This window comes from Rhinolophus hipposideros (genome assembly GCF_964194185.1).
Source record: "Rhinolophus hipposideros genome assembly, chromosome: 12".
NCBI lineage: Eukaryota > Metazoa > Chordata > Mammalia > Chiroptera > Rhinolophidae > Rhinolophus > Rhinolophus hipposideros.
Window position 1 is genome coordinate 33,557,245 of NC_138058.1, and position 15,839 is coordinate 33,573,083.

General features: G+C 35.5%; 1 protein-coding gene and 1 pseudogene across 10 annotated transcripts in view; both read right to left on the reverse strand.

Moving 5' to 3' along the window:
* Positions 1–15,839, reverse strand: part of COMMD1 (copper metabolism domain containing 1) — a 113,774-nt gene that overhangs the window by 70,816 nt on the left and 27,119 nt on the right. The window lies entirely within an intron of this gene.
* On the reverse strand, positions 8,862–15,187 carry LOC308505726 (proteasome subunit alpha type-1-like; annotated as a pseudogene). The gene is made up of 2 exons: positions 15,167–15,187; positions 8,862–9,396 (listed from the first exon to the last, which is right to left on the reverse strand). The product of its transcript is annotated as a proteasome subunit alpha type-1-like (transcript).

Sequence of the window (15,839 nt, forward strand, 5' to 3'; positions counted from 1 at the left end):
AAATGAATGCATTATTTTAGCTTTGTAGTCTAACTTTAGCTAAATAGTTCATTCACAGTAATATTGCTCTGAAATTACACACTACTTTATGCTTTTACATCAAACCTTAATTGCCATTGCTGTTATGAGAACAGTAAGCAGTTAAATTGAAGTGGGAAGTCATCAGAGGGCTGGGGCAATGGAACCTTGGCAAGGACAGGAATGGTTAATGATTTGGTCTTAGGACAAGCTTTCTCCTGCATCTTCTTTGGTATGTCCTTATCCTCTCCTGTCCACTGGGATTGGCATGAGCTCCAAACCAGACAAATCATAGTACCCTCCTTTCTCTGGACATAATGATTGATCCATATGAATCTCCCAATTTAGAATAGGGGGAGAAATGATCTTGCCTCTTGGGATCACAGTATCAGAAGAATATGAGACTGGGGTTGTAGACTGCCATTTTGATCTTTTGACAAAAGGCCTGATTGCAATAAAAACGAATGAAGACGAGCACGATGAGAGTGGGTTCTAATGGAGTGATATTCCTGTTCTATAATCCCCAAGGCCCTGGTCCCCACAGACTTCCTTCAATTCTGTATGTTATCTCAGCATCCTTTCCACATATTGGCACCCCCAAAATAAACTGTATTCTCATTATTTGGTCAAGACAAGAGTCTTGACTAAACTTAGGCAGTAGCATTAAGAGCAGAGGAATGTAAAGGTAGACAGTGTACAGGTAGAGTACAGGTAGAGGAAGTGGGACTCAGGTTTAAAAACAAACATGCTACCTTTTATTCCTCCATTAGTATACATAAATTTTGTGATAAAATTTGGTAGATTATACCCCAAAAATATAAAAGCATTTCTCTATAGAGACACGTGTACTCCAATGTTCATTGCAGCTTTGTTTACGGTGGCCAAGACATGGAAACAACCAAAATGTCCTTCGATAGATGAATGGATAAAGAAGTTGTGGTACATATACACAATGGAATACTATTCGGCATTAAGGAAAGATGATATAGGAGCATTTGTGACAACATGGATGGATCTTGAGAGAATAATGCTAAGTGAAATAAGTCAGACAGAAAAAGCAGAGAACCCTATGATTTCACTGATATGTGGTATATAAACCAAAACAACAAAAGAACAAGACAAACAAATGAGAAACAAAAACTCATAGACACAGACAGTAATTTAGTGGTTACCAGAGGGTAAGGGGGTGGGGGGTGGGTGATGAGGGTAAGGGGGTCAAATATATGGTGATGGAAGGAGAACTGACTCTGGGTGGTGAACACACAATGGGATTTATAGATGATATAATACAGAATTGTACACCTGAAATCTATGTAAATTTACTAACAATTGTCACTGCAATAAATCTAATTAAAAAAAAAATTTGGTAGATTAAAATTATTTCATATTGCAATTCAATAAACACTTACTGAATACCTGCCTACTTAGCAGGTATGATGTCCCAAAATCTCTGGCTCTGCCACTCAAAAGAAACAATTTATATAATATACTATAATTAAGTCAAACTACTTTCACTGGTGCTTTGCTTCACAAAATTCAGGTAATCTGTATCATTCTTTTCCTCAAATCATACCAAGATAGCCATCTGATATAACTTTACTTGTGACAGAAGTTATTTTGGTTGGGTTCCAGTCAATATTTTGAACTGGGGTCCATTTATCTAAATTTAGAATAATCAAAAATTAAATGAGGAATCACTTTGAGTTCGACATCATCAATTTTCATCTAATTCAAGAAATATTTGAATAGCTACTATGGGAGAGACACTGTTCAAGGCATGCCACCTCCGTCTATTGGTATGTAACGTTACCAACTTCTTGCTTCACAAAATCCTCCCATATATATCACAAACCATAAACTCCTATACAAGGGTAGAAAAGAATCCAGGATGCTGATTTCCATTTGCCTAATCATAGCCTTGCAAATTAGCAAGGAGCTCAGAGCCAAAGAAAATTTAGGCTAGTAAATCTGGGGAATAGAAGAATTTGAATGTAAGATAAAAATGTAAACCATCATAATAATATTTTTGACAACGTTGTTGCTGCTAGAATATAATCATAGAGCAACACACATCTGGTATGGATGATGGTGGGCAGCTTGGAGAAACCACCAGTCTTCTACTCAACAGAGATCAGTATTATGCTAAAGATCTACTTGATTGAAATATGATGCTCCAGTAATTTTTAAATGTTAAAAATTAATAATTATCAGTCTGAAACTGAAATTTCAAATGAACACAAAAAGTTAGGTAGTAGAAGAAAAGAGAATCAAAAGCATACCAAATTGTTCCTGGCTACTTCAGAGATTGATACAAATGCAATTTCTATCAAAATCCTAGCAAAAATTTTTGTATATAAAAACAAAGTTATTCTAAAATTGACATGGAAAGGCAAAAGAAGTAGAATAGCTATAATCATTTTTAAAAACAAAGTGGGTGGAATCAGTCTTTAAGACTTAACATATAGCTATAATAATCATGACTGGTATTTACAGAGGGACAGATACAGAGACGAATGGGACAGAATAAGTAACACAAAAAGAGACCCACACAAATATGGACAGCTGATTTTTCACAACGGTGCAAAAGCAACTCAGTGCAGGAAAGATACCTTTTTAACAAAAGGGGCTCGAGCAAGTAGACATCAATAGCTTAAAAAAAAAGAACCATAACCTAAGTCTCATAACTTATATAAAAATTAACTCAAAATGGATAACGGACTTAGATATAATGTAAAACTGTAATATTTTTAATAGAAGAAAATATTTGGGATCTAGGACTAGGCAAAGAGTTCTTAGACTTGACACCAAATCAGTTTTTCCATAAAAGGGAAAACTGTTAAATTGGACCTTATCAAAATTAACTTTGCCCTGTGCCAAAAATTCCCACAAAGAGGATGAAAAGACAAGCCACAAACTGGAAAATATTTCAAATCACATATACAATAAAGAACTAGTACCTAGAATATATAAAGAACTTTTAAAATTCAACATTAAAAAACAATCTCAACAGAAACTGGACAAAGGATGAGAGAAATTTCACCAGAGTGGATATACAGATGGTAAAAAGTACATGAAAAATGTTCAACATCATCAGCCATTAGAAAAATGCAAATTAAAGCCACAATGAGATGCCACTACACACTTATCAGAATGTCTAAAATTGAAAAATTGTTAACAAGATCAACTGCTACCAGGGATACAGAGAAACTGGATCACTGATACATTGCTGGCGGGAATGTAAAAATAGTATACCCACAATAAAAAGTTTAGCAATTTATTAAACAACTAAAACTTCAATTACCACATGACCCCGCAATAGCATTCCTTGGCATTTATCCCAGGAAAGGAAGACTTACGTCCACAGAAAAACTTATACACAAATGTCTCTAGCAGATTTACTTGTAATAACCAAAAATTAGAAACAAACCAGATGTCCTTCAATGGGTGAATGGTTAAATAAACCATAGGACATCCATACCATGAAATACTACTCTACAATCAAAAGGCGCTGGACCATTGATACTACAACCTGCATGAATTCCCAGAGAACTATGCTGAGTGAAAAAAGCCAATCAGAAAAGGTTATACATTGCATTATTCCATTTACATGACATTCTTGAAATGACAAAATTATAAAAATGGGAAACGGCCAGCCTGGTGGCTCAGGCGGTTAGAGCTCTGTGCTCCTAACTCCGAAGGCTGCCAGTTCGATTCCCATATGGGCCAGTGGGCTCTCAACAACAAGGTTGCCACTTCAATTCCTCGAGTCCCGCAAGGGATGGTGGGCTGTGCCCCCTGCAACTAGCAACAGCAACTGGACCTGGAGCTGAGCTGCACCCTCCACAACTAAGACTGAAAGGACAACAACTTGAAGCTGAACGGCTTCAAGTTCAACTAAAATTGAAAGGACAACTTGACTTGGGAAAAAAAAAAAAGTCCTGGAAGTACACACTGTTCCCCAATAAAGTCCTGTTCCCCTTCCCCAATAAAATCTTTAAAAAAAAAAAAAAAAAGGAAACAGATTAGTGGTTGCCAGGAGTTAAGGAAGAAGGGGTAGCTCTTTGAGGAAGGCGACGTTGCAGCTGCAGAGGAACTCCAGTCCACGGTTCCCGCCCCTGACTCACCACTGTTCACTTTCACTCAGGAACAAGTCGGTCAGGAAGCTATGTTGCAGCTGTGGCTTTGAAAGATACCAGAAAGACACCTGTGGAACCAGAGGTGGCCATTCACCAATATAGAATTACCTTAACCAGTCACAGTGTAAAATCTGGAAGAGGGGCCTCTTTCTAGGCTGCATAGTAAACTAGTGATATTTATCACAATGTAGGTGAACTGCCAGGCCTATATCTCATTGTAAAATTTAAATGCTTTAACAGGGCAGAGACCTTGCACGTTGTTTAAACTTTAATCTTTGGGGCTTAGCACAGTGACTGGCACATAGTACGTGACCAATAAATAAATATCATGTTGAATGAGTGAATAGCTGGATGAGCATGGAATCCAGAATCCAATAAAGCTGGTCCTGACTACTCAACTTGAGAAAGTCTTTTAATCTTGTTGTACCTCAATTTCTTAATTTATAATATGGAGACATATACAGAACATGGCAATTTTAAAGCTTGACTCCAAAATTCTTTGACCCTTCTCCACTGAGAGTTAAGAGTCGATATCCCATGCGTAGAATATGGGCTGTATGATTGCTTGACCAGAAATCATGGCAATTCAAACTACATGACATTCTGTAAAAGTCAAAACTATGGATACAGTAAAAAGTTGGGGAGGGGAGTGGGAGGGGAAGGAGACAGAGGATTTTGAAGGCAGTGAAACTATTGCATATGATAGTATAACAATGGATACATACTTGTATCATTATACATTTGCTAAAATCTATAAAACGTATAATACCAACAGTGAACACTAATGTAAACTATGGACTTTGGGTGATATTAGTTCATCCATTGTAACAAATGTACCACTCTAGTGCAGGATGATTGTAGGGGAGACTGTGGGTATGTATGTGGGGACCGGGGGCATATAGGAACTCTATACTTTCCGCTCAATTTCGCTATGAACCTAAAACTGCTCTAAAAACTAAAGTGTTCTTTTTTTAAGTGAATTAAAAGAAAGATCATGGCAGAGTGATGCTGTGCCAATTTTCTGGCTCGGTTTTAGGAAACCAGCACCTTCCATTTGGTCTCTCTTGAGAGGCATGCTCTTAGAACTCATCCGTCACACTGTAAGCAGCTTATGGAGAGGGGTCCTCCAAAGGACTCCACCCTCAGGCTGTCAGTAGGCCCCCAAACAGCCCGTTAATGAGGCACTTTGAAAGTGGATCCTCCTGCCTCCAATTGAGGGACACCCTTAGGACAGAGCCTTTCCTTTTGAGCTCTGCCTAAAGTTCACATTCATGAGCTAAAGAAAATGACTATGATTATTCTTTTAAAATAATAAATAAATAAATAAATAAACAAACAAATAGAACTGAACTCAAGACAATTCTTTTTTAGTAAATTGCCCATTAAGTATCAAGTATATTACCTATTTAAGTAACTGAGAGACTAGTATTTGAAAATAGGAATCTTTGATAATAATCAACCCCACAGCATGTTTGTCGTAAATCAGTAGGCTATAATTTAATATTTATTTATAATCATTAATTTCTTCTTGCTTGTTTGTTGTTGAAAGCAACAGTATTTAAAGGTGGCACTACAAATATATAACAGAAAGTCAGTTCCAATAGCTCTTTGGTAGATAAAGCTTTTCCATTAAGCTTCTAGTTTATTAGAGTGGTATTTCAAAACAAAGGTTCAGTGATTCAAACAAACAAATATGGATAAGTGGCATTTAGTGAGAAAATACTTTCATACAATGTAAACTTCACATATCAGAGCAAAGATTACATATTATCACCCAATATGAATGCATCAATGACACATACTTCTGCCACTAGTTTTCCAATAAAAATGAAAATACCTCTATAAAAAGTACAGAAATTCTTTGGAAACCACTGGGTTCAAAATGCATTTCTTTTTAAAGTTTTTAATTAATAGATTTTAATTTTTAGGGCAGTTTTAGGTTCACAGGAAAAGTAAGTGGAAAGTGCAGAGTTCCCACATACTCTCACCCATGTCCACCTCTGCCCACACAGCTTCCCCCACCATGGACATCCCCATCAGTGTGATACATTTGTTACAAAGAATAACCCAATACTGACACATTATCAACCAAAGTCTATAATTTACATTAGGGCTCACTCTTAACATTGTAAGTTTTGACAAATGTATAACAACATGTATCCACTATTATAGTATCACACAGAATAATTTCACTGTCCTAAAAGTCCCTTGTGTTCCATCTCATCATCTCTACCTCTGTCCCCCACCAAAGTACTCTTTAAATGTCAATTGGATCCAGTTGATTGATTGGCCTGTTTGGTTTAGCTGTGTCCTCAATGACTTTTTGCAAACTGGAGTTGTCCATTACTGATAGAGAAGGGTGTTGAAGTCTCCAACTATAATAGCGGATTTATCTATTTCTCCTTCCAGTTCTATCAGTTTTTGTCTCATGTATTTTGACATTCTGTTGTTAAGTGCAAATATGTTAAGGACTGTTATGTCTTCTTGGAGAACTGACTCCTTTATCATAATAGTAATGCTCCTCTTTATCCCTGATAATTTTCCTTGCTCTGAACTCTGCTTTGTCTGAAATTAATATAGCTACTCCAGTTTTCATTTGATTAGTGTTAGCATAGTATATCTTTACCCATATTTTCACTTTTAATCAATGTCATTATATTTAAAATGTGTTTCTTATAGACAATACATAGTTGGCTCTTGGGGTTTTTCTTGATCCATTCTAACAGCCTCTGACTTTTTATAGGTATAAAAACTGACAGAAGTGCCAAGAAAAATAGATGAATCCATTATTATAATTGGAGAATTCAACATCTCTGGGTTAACTGTCATATCCAGTAGGCAAGAACATAGTGGAAATCACTATCAGTCAACTGGATCTAATTGACATATAGAGTACTTCATCCAACAACACATTCTTCTCAAGCTCAAAGGGAACACTGAGCGAGACAGACTACATTCTGAGCCATAAAACACACATTAACACATTTTAAAAAATATAAATCATACACTGTCTGCTCTCAGATCACAATGGAATTAAACATAAAATCAATGACAGAAAAATAGCTGAAAAACCCTATACTACCTGGAAATTAAATAACACACTTCTAAATAACGCATAGGTCAAAGAAGAAATCTCAAACATAAAAATATTTTGAACAAAATTAAAATGAAAATACAGTCTAATCTAAATTTGTTATGCAACAGAAGCACTTCTTACAGAGAAATATATAGCATTAAATGCATATATTAGAAAAGAAGAAAGATCTAAAATCAATAACCTGAACTTCCACATTAGAAATCTCAAGAAAGAGCAATTAAATCCAAAGTAATCAGAAGGAAAGAAATAAAAATCAGAGCAGAAATCACTGAAATTGATAACAAGAATTCAATTGAGAAATTCAATTAAGCCAAAAGCTGATTCCTCAAAAAAAAATCAAATAAGTTGATAAACCTCTAGCCAGGTTAACAAAAAAAGAGAAGAAACAAATTATTAGTATCAGAAAAGAAAGAGGGGCCATCACTACTGGTCCCATGGACATTAAAAGGATAATAAAGGAGTATTATGAACAATTGTATGCCCACAAATTTGATAACCTAGAAGAAATGGACCCCGTCCTAGAAATTCACAATCTATCAAAATTTACACAGGAACAATCAATAATTTGAAGAGGCCTGTATCTACTTAAGTAAAAATGGAATCAATAATTAATAACTTTCCAAGACAGAAAGCACCAGGTCCAGATAGGTTCACTGGTGATTTCTACCAAATATTTAAGGAAGAAATTATACCAATTCTCTACAATCTCTTCCAGAAAATAGAAGCAGGAGGAGAATTTTCAAACTCATTCTATGAGACTAGCATTATCCTAATACCAAAACCAGAAAGACATTACAAGAAAGAAAAACTACAAACCAGTATGTCCCAGGAACATAAAATGCAAAACTCCTCAACAAAATATTAGCAAAATCAAATCCAATAATGTATAAAAAGATTTATGCACTACAACCAACTGGGATTTATTTCAGATATGCAAGGCTGGTTCAACATTCAAAAAAATCAACTAATATAGCCCATCAATCACCTCAACAAGCTAAAGAAGAAAAATTATGTTCATATTAATAGACGCAGAAAAAGCACCACCAAATGCTGATGAGGATGCAGAGCAAAATAAACTTTTTTTTGCTAACCTTTTTTTGATATCAGAGAGATTATTCATTATGAATTTGTACCAACTGGACAAACAGTTAACCAAGTTTACTATTTGGAAGTGCTGAAAAGGCTGCGTGAAAAAGTTACATGACCTAAACTTTTTGCCAACAATTCATGGCTCTTGCATCACACCAACGCACCAGCTCACACAGCGCTGTCTGTGAGGGAGTTTTTAGCCAGTAAACAAATAACTGTATTGGAACACCCTCCCTACTCACCTGATCTGGCCCCCAATGACTTCTTTCTTTACCCGAAGATAAAGGAAATATTGAAAAGAAGATATTTTGATGACATTCAGGACACCAAGGTTAATACGACGACAGCTCTGATGGCCATTCCAGAAAAAGAATCCCCAAACTGCTTTGAAGGGTAGACTGGGCACTTGTGTCAGTGCCTAGCTTCCAAGGGGAGTACTTCGAAGGTGACTGTAGTGATATTCAGCAATGAGGTATGTAGCACTTTTTCTAGGATGAGTTCTCGAACTTAATTGTCAGTCCTCATATATCTCTCCAAGTAAGTACTGATTGAGAACAGGCTCCAATGGATATAGCTCTACAGTCAAAATAGTTAGCAGATGGACAGGTTTGGAAAATATGAGGGCCCATATCATCATAACGAGCAATAAGCTGCCCAACACCATATGGTCTCATCCATATCTTTGCATTGGTTTCTGAGTCTTGCTTCCAATTAGAGATACAAGACTAGACACAGGAAGAGGTCTGTCAAATACAAATGTGGAATCTAAACACTTCTGGTGCATCAAGTTACATAACAGTCTAGCATCAGCAGGAAGTCCACAATTGAGATAACAACGTGGTTGTCAAAATGGAGAATTTTTTTCTGAGGAGCTCCAAGTTCTGACTGTGCTCTCTTCAATGCAACCAACACTACATGGGGTTATGATTTCAGACCAACTGTGACTGAACCTTGTTTGACAGCTTCCATTGCATATTCAATCTGATGAATCCTGCCCTGAGTGCTCCAAACAGTGACATCATTGTCATACCGGTTGTGAAATGTGGTTCCGCAAAGCTGCAGATCAAGCTCTCAATTTTTTAAAAGCAAAAAATAACTTTTTATAAAAAAGATACTATATTTTAAAGTTACAAATTCAAACTAAATACTGAGATTTTGTTAAACATATAACTGACAAAATAGTAGTATGTGTAATATATAAAGAATTCTGTCATATCAAAGACTACCACCTGAAAACCTGACCAAAAACATGAACAATTTATATAAAAAGAAACCTAAATATTTAGTGACTAAATGAGAATATGATTTCAACCTAACTAGAAATCAAAAAAATATACACTAATACCATTTCTCCTCCATTATTACTGGCAAAAACTAAAATGTTCACAATACTAAATATTGTTTCTTTACTTCCTCACTACCAACTCTCATATACTGTTACTGGGAATATACAAATTGTAGAGAGTAATAATCTACCAAAATTTAAGAATTACTTATTCTAGAACTCAGCAACTCCTCTGCAATGTAAAAACCTTACAAGAATTCATATCTAGGTATTAGGAGTCCTGTACAAAATGGATTATTCCAACAATGTTAGCAACAGTAACAAATAAGATTCAACCCAAATGTCCAGAAAAAAAAATGTATAGTGACATCAAACTAGTATACAGTAAACAAATTAGAATTATATCTATCAATATAGATAAAGAACAAATGCTGAATAATTTTTAAAAAGCAACTGCAGACAAATACATAAAGAATGATACTAGTTATATGAAATTTTATAAGATGAAAAATGCTATAAATTTAAAATATATGCATCAATAGTGAAAGTGTAAAATTATGCATGAGATTGACAAATACTTAATGCAGGATACTGGTTACCCAAGAGGACAGGAAGAATGAAATCTGAGAGGCATGTAGACGACTTCAGTAGTATCTTCAATTTTCTTTTTTACATTTTAAATAGAACTTTAATTTTAGAATAGATTTACAAAAAAGTTGTAAAGATAGTACAGAGTTTCAATATACCACACACACTCAACTTCCCCGTTTAACATCTTACATTAATATGGTACACTTGTGATAATTAATGAACCAATATTGATATATTATTATTAACTACAGTCTACACATTATTCATATTTCCTTAGTTTTTACCTAATGTCCTTTTTATTTCCCAGGATCCCATCCAAGTTACATTACATTTAGTCATCATGTCTCCTTAAGTTCCTTTTGGCTGTGACAGTGTCTCAAACTTACTTTGTTTTTGATAACCTTGACAGTTTTGAGGAATATTGGTCAAGTATTTTGTAAAATGTCCCTCATCTTGGATCTGTCTGATGTTTTTCTCATGGCTAGACTGGATTTAATGGTTTTTTGGGAGAAAAACCACAGAGGTAAATTGCCATTCTCATCACACCATATCAAGGGTACATGCTATTAACATAGTTTATCATTGTTACCAATACCTGGCTGAGGTAGTATTTGTCAGGTTTCTCCACTGTAAAACAAATCTTTCACCCCCTTTCTATATTTTACTCTTTGAAAGGAAGTCACTATGAGTAGCTCACACTTAAGAAAAAGAAAGTTACGCTCCACCTCCTTAGGGGCAAAGCATCTTCATGAATTATATGGAATTCTTCTGTGTCTATGTTTTAAAATACACAAAAAAGATCAGAGGCCTCTCCCCTCTCACATACACACAGGGAAAGAAATGATCAAAATAGTTATCACTATTAAAATTATAGGGTTTTTAATTTTTTTCATTTTTCTGCATTTCCCAAATTTTCTTTAATGAGCATTTTCTACTTAGATGAGATTTGTTTTATTTTAACCATTCCTATAGTCATTATAATCTAAGAATTATCAATCTCTCCAGTTTTACTCCATATCAAAAGGGGAAAGCAAACTTGCTAGTTTAATATAATAAATCTAGATTAATGTGAAAAATCTCAGTTCTTATGACCAAAAACAATATTGGGGACACGAATCCAATGACTCGAAGGCACTATTTCTTAAAAGTGTATCAAACATAAGCAATAAATCAATGCAACTTGGTAATTTGTGGCCCTTTTAATGAATGAGATAAAGTACTGTCAAAGATTTAAAAATTCTAGGATAAATATCTTATTGGTCCAAATATAAGATGATCTTGAATTTAGGTTAATTCTATTTTTCCAAGAAAGAAGAAAAGTTTAATTGTAGGAAACATTCTTTAGCATGGTCAGTATTGCTAATAACTCATATATATACTTTTTAAAAGAAAACAAGCAAAAAATCCTTATCCATAAATAACATATTTATCACTATTTTCATTCTGCTTGGAAATAACTCAGTCTTTTCCCAGTTACATTACACATGGGATTTTTAATATTGCAAGGAAAAAATATTGCTGGAATATGCCAAGGCAGTTGTTTGAATGAAAGACAGTTATTTCTGTAGTGACTAAGTTATGTCCAAGAAGGAAGAATGAATGATGAGGAATTAAGCAAGATAATACACGAGATATAAATATTTGCTTCTCCAACCACTTAATGGAAACAGTAATTAAGAATTTCAGAAAGTTATGCATGCCCCTAATTTCCATTAAGTGAGTTGGAACACATCATGAAGATTTAAATTCATCATCACTTCTGAAGAAAACAGACTGACAAGCATCAAAGGCTACCAAGAACTAACAATAATTCAACCCCCATAGAAACTACTCATAGTAACCAAAAACAAACCTTTACTTGTCAACAGTTCTGTCAAGGTTCCACGAATTTGCTATGTCATAATGTGTAGAAATGTCCTTTAATTAAGCCTATAAATTATAGAATGCTACCACTTGTTAGCACAAAGAAATGAAGACCTTAAGAAAGTAAAAGCAACTTGCCTCTACGAATTATTATCAGCTTGTTAGTAAAGAGTCTTAAAGAAAATGTTTTTTCTCCTGATTTATTTCATCAGAAATGTTTGTCAGAAATATATGCTTACACAATTAAAGACCAAAAAAATTTAATTGCATTTCTGTAGCCTTCTAGAATAAAAATTATATAATGAGCTATAAAGCAAGTGAAACTGTCCAAAAAATGGTTTAGGAAAATCAGTATTTTCTAAAGCTCTTGAAAATTTTCTTTAAAAAAACTAAATACTTCCCTTAAAATTGTTTGTGCTATTATTTTAACTATAACACTGTCCAAAACTTAAGGAGAAACAGTCCAAAAAATGGCAACTCACTTTTGTCTTTTATTTATTTTGGCAGTAAATTAGTGGGATCTAATTTATTGTACTTATAGTTAGTTAGAAAACAGTTTTGCTTTTTCAAACTTCTTACTCTGGGCTCCAATTTCCCTAAAATTAAATGAAGGGAATGTGCTAAATTATCTTTATGTTCCCCCACATATTAATATTCCATGTTGTCATAGCTACAGGTTGAGCCACATAAAATTGCCAGTATTCAACTGGTTTTGACTTTAAAAAAATGGTAATTCCAAATGGTTCAAACTTACTAAATCTCCTAAATTTTTATTCCCTCCTATAAACTATCTTCAGCATCACTCAGCTTTTGTAATCTTAAAGTAGAGCAAAATGTTTAAAAGCTAGAGATGAGAGCTGGCTCTCAACTACCACTCAAAATTGAATGTACTTCATTAGAAAAAAAATTTTTTTTAAAGATTTTATTTGGGAAGGGGTACAGGACTTTCTTGGAGAACAATGTGTATTTCTAGGACTTTTTTTTCCAAGTCAAGTTGTTGTCCTTTCAGGGGGCGCAGCCCACCATGCCTTGCGGGACTCGAGGAATTGAACCGGCAACCTTGTGGTTGAGAGCCCACTGGTCCATGTGGAAATCGAACCGGCAGCCTTTGGCGTTAGGAGCATAGAGCTCCAACCACCGGAGCCACCGAGCCGGACCCCTTATTAGAAGTTTTTTAAGGCCCATTTTATCCCTGAAGAAAAAGATGATACTCTGATATAGAAAACCTCCTTAGCTACTATTTCACAATTCAGTTTTGAATATTTGCAGAATTTGTGCTAGCCTATTCAGTTTTATGACTCCACTTGTTATCACCGTATAATCCATATCATTGAGTTTTTATCACCTGTCCCTGTTCTAAGCTCTCAAGTAAAATGAGTTAAGACACGAACTTGCCTTTGAAGAGCATTCAATCTGGTGTGTAACTGAAAGCACTCTATGGCACCTTTGGCTTTCCCTGTTTGCCAGGAAACCTGGAGCAGTGCTACTCCAAGTGCAGTCTGCAGAGCAGTGCCAGTCCATAAACTTCCATCTGCAAACCAGTGCCAGTCCACAAACTTCCGTACCTCCACTTCAAGGTGATTACAGAAACTGAGATGAAACATTTGGAAACTTTTGTGGCAATGTGATGGTATTTTTATAGTGATTAATTCAATAGTAAAATAATTGGAGCTTATATTTTTATGTATTTTTGGTGACGGATTAAAAATTTTAAAAACAACCTCCTGCTCCCCCCACACACCATAAAACAGGTCCTCAAAGATACCATTTAAGAAGCACTGTTACTGAGGGTAGACATATATATTGGATGGTTCTACTGTCTCCACAACTTGGGTCAGCTGCATTTTAAAATAAAAACACTCGTCTCGGGCCGGCCTGGTGGCTCAGGCAGTTAGAGCTCCATGCTCCTAACTCTGAAGGCTGCTGGTTCGATTCCCACATGGGCCAGTGGGCTCTCAACCATAACCGTTGCCAGTTCAATTCCTCCAGTCCTGCAAGGGATGGTGGGCTCCGCCCCCTGCAACTAAGATTGAACATGGCGCCTTGAGCTGAGCTGCCGCTGAGCTCCCAGATGGCTCAGTTGGTTGGAGCGCGTCCTCTCAACCACAAGGTTGCCGGTTCGACTCCTGCACAAGGGATGGCGGGCTGCATCCCCTGCAACTAGCAACGGCAAGTGGACCTGGAGCTGAGCTGAGCCCTCCACAACTAAGACTGAAAGGATAACTTGAAGCTGAACCGCACCCTCCACAACTAAGATTGAAAGGACAACAACTTGACTTGGAAAAAAATCCTGGAAGTACACACTGTTCCCCAATAAAGTCCTATTCCCCTTCCCCAATTCTTTAAAAAAACAAAAAACAAAAAACACTCGTCTCATATCAGACTTCATCAACTAAGAGCTAATTGGCCCCTTTTTCACTATAATAAAAATCCTGATTATACTTGAAGAAAGGGAAACTGGACACAAGAAGAAAATAAGGTGCTAGCTATGGACAAGTTGGAAATATTAAAGTCAAAACTAAAACTAAGAAAAGAGAAATGCCATTACTCTTCATTGGAGAGAAAGGAAAATATTCCAAATTGACAGCAAATTTTATAAACTACTATTGTCTATGCCTGGCTCTGCCTACAGGAAAAAAATTTAGCTATAATCATTTAGAATTTCTTAACTCACACAATTCACAAATTGAAAAGGGAACTGCAGTATAAAGAAGAGCTGTGGAGTGGATAGGCAAATCCATTCCTCACAAATTTGTGTAATTATAATAGTTCTCTTTCATGCCATCTGTGATAAAATAATAAAGTCTCTGTTTATCTGATGTCTCCGAGCTCTGCGAAATTACTGGAGCCTTTGTACACAAAATCCAACCTTGTTTCCTTTGGCACAGCTAAAAACAGAAGTCAAATCAAATCATATTTCAAAGGCAAATTCGTATTTCCCATTACTAGATTTCATATACAATTGGGTGGTGCTTCTGTTGGGTATTACTGCCATATTCTGCATGTTAATTTAACAAATCTACATATTAAAAATAGAGAACCTAATTTGGTTTCATAAGACAAAGATTTGGCCAATGACAGACTCACCTGCAGCACCTCCAGATACATTCCAAAGCTCAATGATTTGTGTAACTACAATGTAACAGTCACTGTGCAAGAAAATTTCCAGTTTACTGGCTGCTCTAATGTTCAATGTAGGACAGACACTTGAACAATTAACCAAGCCTCAAATCTGGTGACAGAGAACTAGATGGGAATGAGAAAAAATAAAGTATATGCTGTATTACAGTAAGTGTGAAATATGGTTTTATATATATACATATACATATATATACACATACACATATATATATACACCCACACACATACCCCCATAGCACGTAATAGAACACCCGTGACAACTGAAGACTAACCATCTACAATTTCAAAACTATCTCAAGCAATTGGGAAGGTCTTTGATACACAGCAATTGGTCATTGTGCTCAGATACAAATTTGAATCGTGTTCTAGGAGGTATGCTTAGCTAGTTAGTAAACTTTGCCAACTTCCTAGCATTTTCAGGGCAGCCTTGTGGAACTTGTTTCCTTAACGAAATCAAACCTTGAAACTTCAACATCAACAACTTATTTACCTTTTTGTATGTCTGAAAATTCTTAGTGAAGTCATTCTTTTAAGGAAAAAATTACGGAAAAAATACTGGGGAAAAAAGGCAATGGAGTCTCCATGTAGAAAGGGTAGCTGAACTTTAAGGCTCCAACTC